Source organism: Vombatus ursinus, unplaced genomic scaffold (genome assembly GCF_900497805.2).
Source record: "Vombatus ursinus unplaced genomic scaffold, bare-nosed wombat genome assembly UNPS02014813.1, whole genome shotgun sequence".
NCBI lineage: Eukaryota > Metazoa > Chordata > Mammalia > Diprotodontia > Vombatidae > Vombatus > Vombatus ursinus.
Window position 1 is genome coordinate 9,993,744 of NW_020954591.1, and position 6,416 is coordinate 10,000,159.

The following is a 6,416-nucleotide window of genomic DNA, read 5'->3' on the forward strand; positions in this document are numbered from 1 at the left end:
GTATTGGGAACATACTCTAACTGTATTATCCTAAAGAAAAACAAAGCTATTGAAAACATATAGTAGCATGTGTAATTGCAAAAATCTAGAAACAACCTAAAGATTAATGGTGGAATAAACTATTATATACTAATATAATGGAACTCTTTAGTGCTATTAAAATGATAGATATTAGGAATATAAATTCATTTTTAAAAGTTTTATAAATATATTTCATTTTTAACACAACAAATACTTACAAATTAACCTTATTCCATGAAAGGAGGGAAACAAATATTTATTAAGTGCCTACTGTGTGCTAAGCACTTTATAAAATATTATCTCATTTTCTTTTTACAGCAATTCTTGGATGTAGGGATATCACTACCCCATTTTATAGATGAGGAAGCTGAGGCAGGCAGCAGTAAAGTGATTGTCCAGAGTCACACAGCTTGTAAGTTTCTGAGGCTGGATTTGAACTCAGGTCTTCCTGATTCCGGGCTCAGTGTTCCTTCTACTTCTCTACCTCGCGACCACTTCTGAAGGGTCTCCTGCAACAAAGACCATAAAGCAATTAAATAAAAATAAGAATACAGTGACTTCATCTGAAAGTGCATGCAACATTTCACATCTGTAGCAATGCCCCCCTTCCACTATTTTTAATTTAAAAATTAACAGAAATCTATTTACTCTTTCTTGTCCTTTCTACTTCATCCCATGGAGGTGGGGAAGCGTGAGGAGGGAAGAAAAGAAAAACAATTCTGTTTTAACAAATATGCATAGTCAAGCAAAATAAATTCCTTTAGTGGCTATATGCAAAAATATCTACGTCTCATTCTGTACCCTAAGTCCATCCCCTCTCTGTCATGGATAGCATGTTTCATCATTGGTCTTCTGGAATAATGACTGGGAATTGTATTGATTAAGGGCAGTTAGCTGGTGAAATGGATAGAGTGCTGGGCCTGGAGTCAAGAAGACTTATCTTCCTGAGTTCAAGTCCAGCCTCAGACACATCCTAACCATGTGGCCCTGGGCAAGTCACTTAACCCTAATATGCCTTAGTTTCCTCATCTGTAAAATGAGCTGGGGAAGGAAAATGGCAACCGCTCCAGTACCTTTGCTCAGAAAACCCCAATGGAGGCATGAAGAGTTGGATATGACTGAACAACAACCACCATTGTATTGATCATAGTCCTTGCACTTTCAAAGTTGTTTGTTTTTAACAGCATTGTTGTCATTGTATAAACTGTTCTCTTGATTCTGCTCACTTTATTTTTTTTCAGTTTATAGAAGGCTTCACAATTGTTCATTTTTATTAATATTGATGTTATAATATAGTATAAATTATTCTTCTCCTTGGACTCGCTTTACTCTTTATCAATTTATATGGCTTTCTATGCCTTTTGGATATAATTTATCCCTCATTTCTTTCTTTGGTGAGGCAATTGTGGTTAAGTGACTTGCCCAGGGTTACACAGCTAGTAAGTGTCAAGTGTCTGAGGTTTGAATTGAACTCAGGTCCTCCTGACTCCAAGGCCAGAGCTCTATTCACTGCACCACCTAGTTGTCCCTCCTCATTTCTTACAACACAATAGTACTCTATCACATTAGTCACAGGCAAGTATGTACCAAAGCAGATGGAGAGCTGGGCCTAGGGTCAGGAAAACTTTAGTTTAAATCTGGCTTCAGATACTTAATAGTTGGGTGACCTTGGACAAGTCACTTAACCTCTGCTTGCCCTAGTCTCCTTAATTGTAAAATGGGGATAATAATAGCATTTAGTTCCTTGGGTTGTGAAGATCAAATAAGATAATATTTGTAAAGTGCTTAGCATAGTGCCTGGCACATAGTAAGCACTATATAAATGGTATTGTTGGTGGTGTTATTATTATTATTATTCATTATTAATATATCACAACTTACCTAGTTATTCTTCAATTGATGGGCATCCCTTTAGTTTTCAATTTTCTGTCACCACACAAAAAAAGCTGCTAATAATATTTTTGTACGTATAGGACCTTCTCCTAGCTAATAGCTTTGAAAAAATTGTTTTTGACCTTATACAAAGAACAGATTAGGCACTATGTAAGTGGGAAACTAGATAAAAAATACAGAGATCAATGGATTAACAAAACACAAAGAGAAACAGAAGAAGTAACCAATAAGTTATTAGGACATACTATATTTATAACTTTTAAAAATCTAAGTATTTGGGGCAGGTAGGTGGTGCAGTGGATAGAGCATGGGCCTTGGAGTCAGGAGGCCTGAGTTCAATTCTGCCCTCAGACACATAACACTCACTAGCTGTGTGATTCTGGGCAAGTCATTTCACCCCCACTGTTTTACAAAAGAAAAAAAAAATCTAAGTAGTCACCAGTGTATGTTTAATTGCCTTTGTTTTTGTTGAAAGTCAAATTCATGAGAAAGCATGTTTAAGAGACAAAATAAAAATAGTAATACTTGCCCTACTTATGTCACAGAATTGCCATGAAGAAAGCCCTTTTTATTTTCTAGCGGAGGAAACCAATATTCAAAAATGACTTCATCCCAATCATAGGAATCTTAGGTTCTCGAGCTGAAAGGGACCATCCATACAGAGATCACTTGGTGAAGTCCCCTCACTTCACTTATGAGAGCTGAATGAGGCCCAGAGAGCTTAAGTGATTTGCCCAGTAGTAAATAGCAAAGCCATATTTGAAACTAGCTCCTCTGATCCCAAGGTTGAAGTCTAGGACTGACATTCAACAAATGCATTTTTAAGAGGCAAAGTTGTACATGTGAAGTGTACTTTAAAGCTAATTTATTCCCCCAGATGACTCAGCATTTGGTGATGTGTATATATTACAGTTGACTAAGTTCAGAAACATGTTTAGCCATCTAATTAAGATAGAGCCCCCCTACAATTTATTTCCATTAAAATATTCCTAAAATGAATGTATTTTACATGGAGTGTGACATTTATTTCTAAGCTGGATACAAGTTGGATTTCCCACTATACTTCTGCTGACGGTTCCACAGCTACAAGCATCAAATTGCTGTACAATTTTTGATAAATTTGCTGGTATGCACCAATTGATTCTGCATAATTGGTTAGATCGGCACAATTCTGTATTTAGCTCCAGCAACTCCTTGCAGAGGTGAGACAGGATAGTGAGCAGGTAATGCAAGGTTAGGAATTAAGTGGGCTGGCCTTCAAATCTAGCCACGTAGAAATAGTTATTTTAGACCTGGTAGGTGGAGAGGTTCAGTGCAGCCTATGAACTGAGTGAAATGGGAAAAGTTGATAGGTTGGAGGTTTGGGTCCGGGTGGGAGGATGAATGAAGCTTTTGTGGATGTGATGGGAAAATGAGAGAAGTAAAAAAAATTGTGTCTGGAGAGTGAGAAGGTCTGAGGTGCAAGAGTCAAAGCAGATGAGGGCCTAGGAGGCCAAAGAATCTGAAAAGTGTTCAGTATGGATGTGGAGATCCCTTAGGTCTTGCTGTCAACCCCTCCCCCCTTCAAGATCTTGTTATAGTTAAAAACAAACAAACACAAATGCTGCTAAGATAAGGGTGTTATATCTTATTGGGAGAGTCTGTTTCCTAGACTAAAGTGACCTCAGGTAATTCATTTGTATGGTGGTGTTGGTTTTTTTTTTTTTTCTTGTTCCCCTCCCCCTGGAAGCAGCCTTACCATTTTGTTTTAGGCATCTCTGCATTTCAAGGCCAGGGTGTGTCAGTACTTGTCGGAGATCGACCTGTACCTGTGGAAGGCAGAAATCTAGATTCTTCAGTAGTTGTTGCCATCCTTCTCTCCATGAATTCCTCTCCATGGTTAGAGGGTGTTGAGCTGCAGAGCAGATAAAAATCCAAGGTCTGTTTATGGTCAGGAAAGCACTCTATGTGCTTTTTGCAAGAGAACGGGGGTAATAAAACTTGTTTCCTGGCAAAGTTTCAGGTTGGGTAACTACAGCCTGCCTACCCAAAAATTTACACTTCAGTTTTAAACAAGTATTTTTCTTTCACTCATGTTTTAAATAAGCCTACTGTTGCTGTGTCCTTTGCCACTCAGGCCACATTTTCTGCCTAAGTCAGCTCCAGGTCAACAGTGGGTGATTGTGGAGAGATCTGAAGTCTTTGGGGGATGAAAGGCACTAAACCAGGGCCCCTCAGACATTATTATCATCATTAATTATTAGTAATATCACAGCACTCATTCTAGCACTCCCACAACATCTCCATTAGCAGGAAAGCCCAAATCAGACCCTGACCCTTAATCTGACAAGAGACCTCCCAGAATGAGTACATTAGCAATTAAAAGAAGAAAGATTTTCCCCTGCTCTCTACCACTGTGGTTGCTGCTGCTTCTGATGTTTCCAGAGCCTGCCCAGTTACAGAATTTAGCTTCAAAGCAGATCTTCAATCTTCTATTTGTACTTACTGTTCCCATATTTAGAAGAGAGCAGCACATACTTGTCTATTGCTTCAAGGCAAAAGCGAATTCTAAAGATATTTAAATGGGAGCCTTACATAAAAACAAGCTTGCCCAGAAAATCTCATGGGCTGCATAGGCTTTGTAGGTCCTAAGTATCCTAACAAGTTAGGAAGTAGAAACTTTAAAAATTAGAAATAAGGAACCAACCTGTAAAACCTTTGATAAACTGAGGGATTGATGACATTATTATTATTATTATTATTATTATTATTTTTAAACCACGCAGTTCAGTCTGTGAGGTTTGGTTTGACTTCCTTCACAGCAAGTAAAGGCCTTGTTTCTTTGTAAACAAGCCCAGGCAGCTACAGGAGGGCATACAAGGAGAGAATTATTTAAAGTTTTTCCAGAGCTGCTCTCTACAGAGAGATACCATCAATTCCATCATTAGGAGCTTAGTATTCAAGTGAAGTGTGATTTTAGAAATTTTGAATGGTGATATCTTTTGTTTCACCTCTGCTTGTATGTGTCTTCATTTCAACAGATTTGAGGTGAAGAGTGCCCCTGTACTTCCTGTTGAAAAGCCAGGATTATTCCACAGGGAGTGTTTTCCTTCATTTCTGGAGATGAAGCTCCTTGCCAATACAATCCTACTTTGTTGTTTTGGTAGCTGAGCCATTCAGAATTTTTTCACCCAGGTCCCTTATGTATCTGGCTGGAGTTTTAAAGTATAATCTCTAGGCAAGAACAGTGTTTTTTTTGTCCTTTACAAATTTAATTTTTCTGTTCATGAGATTGTACCTGTGACCCTGGCCTTTTTATCACCGTGATCTTAACCAATAGCAATCATAAAATGAGATCCCCTGAAAGTGACCCTAGGCTCAAGGCTCTTTTGGATCAAAATCCACTTAAAACCATATAGCTTACAAGCTCCCATCAATGAGTTTCTTTTAACCAAGCATAGGACAAATAAAAGATTCTCCCTGTGTAAACAGGGATATACTCTCCCACAGGTTACCACATCATGGGGGGGGGGGGAAGGGCTTCATACTAGAACACGCATGGCCTGGGAATATGCATATCTAAAGGGAAAATTTGTAGCCAAGGCAACTCAGGTCTAAGGTAACATCCTTGTTAGAACCTCTTGTTCTTCCAAATACTTCTGCTTTCTCCCTCTGGTCATCAGGCTTCCAGTGGTGAAGTCACAGACCTGTTCTCTGCTTCTGTTTGCTCTTATCTCTGCTGAGCACTGGTCTCCACTGGTCTTCAGCTGCTGTGCTGTCTCTGCCCCCACCAGCTCTTACAGATCCTAGCTCCGGGGGCTATCTAACTCTTCTATAATTTTCCATTCTAGCCAGTTACCCCTATGCAGCTAGCTAGAGAAAGCCTTTAGGCTTTTGAACAGAACTCCCCTGCCCGCCATTCATACAGCTTCAGTTTAAACTATTTATTTGAGTTGTGGTGAGAAAATTCCTTTGAACTCCTATCAAACCCAGGATACCTGGGATCTTTACAAATCATTCTAGAAGTTCTGCTTAACAAAAACTGCAACGCAGCTGGGTGGAACTGGGTGTGTGAATGGGAGATTCCTTTCAGTCCCCGTTGCTTTTTCAGTCATATCCAACTCTTGGTGATCTCATTTGGGGTTTTCTTGGCAAAGATACTGGAGTGGTTTGCAGTTTCCTTCTTCAGCTCATTTTACAGATGAGAAAACTGAAGCAAACAGTGTTAAGTGACTTGCTCTTGGTCACATTACTAGTAAATGTCTGAGGTCAAATTTGAACTCAGGTCTTCCTGACTCCAGGCTAGGCGCTGTATCCACTGTGCTACCTAGTTGTCCATCATGTACCAGGTCTATGTAAATCACCTTAGGAGCAAAGCTTGAAAGAGGCTGGTAGATGATGCTGGTGACCTTGTAATATTTCCCTTCACCAACCCATTTCTATATTGTGAAGTTGGTTAACTTGGTCCTACTTTCCACCAGCAACGAAAAATCATTGTACTCTCTGAATATGCTTTCTCTAAT

The 6,416-nt window shown here is 39.2% G+C and overlaps 1 long non-coding RNA gene across 1 annotated transcript; it reads right to left on the reverse strand.

Annotated features, from left to right (window-relative positions):
• Positions 1-268: 268 nt before the first annotated feature.
• LOC114054372 lies at positions 269-4,354 on the reverse strand. Its single transcript, XR_003570470.1, has 3 exons — positions 4,306-4,354; positions 3,653-3,808; positions 269-530 (listed from the first exon to the last, which is right to left on the reverse strand). It is a non-coding gene; the product is annotated as an uncharacterized LOC114054372 (long non-coding RNA).
• Between the last annotated feature and the right edge of the window lie 2,062 nt (positions 4,355-6,416).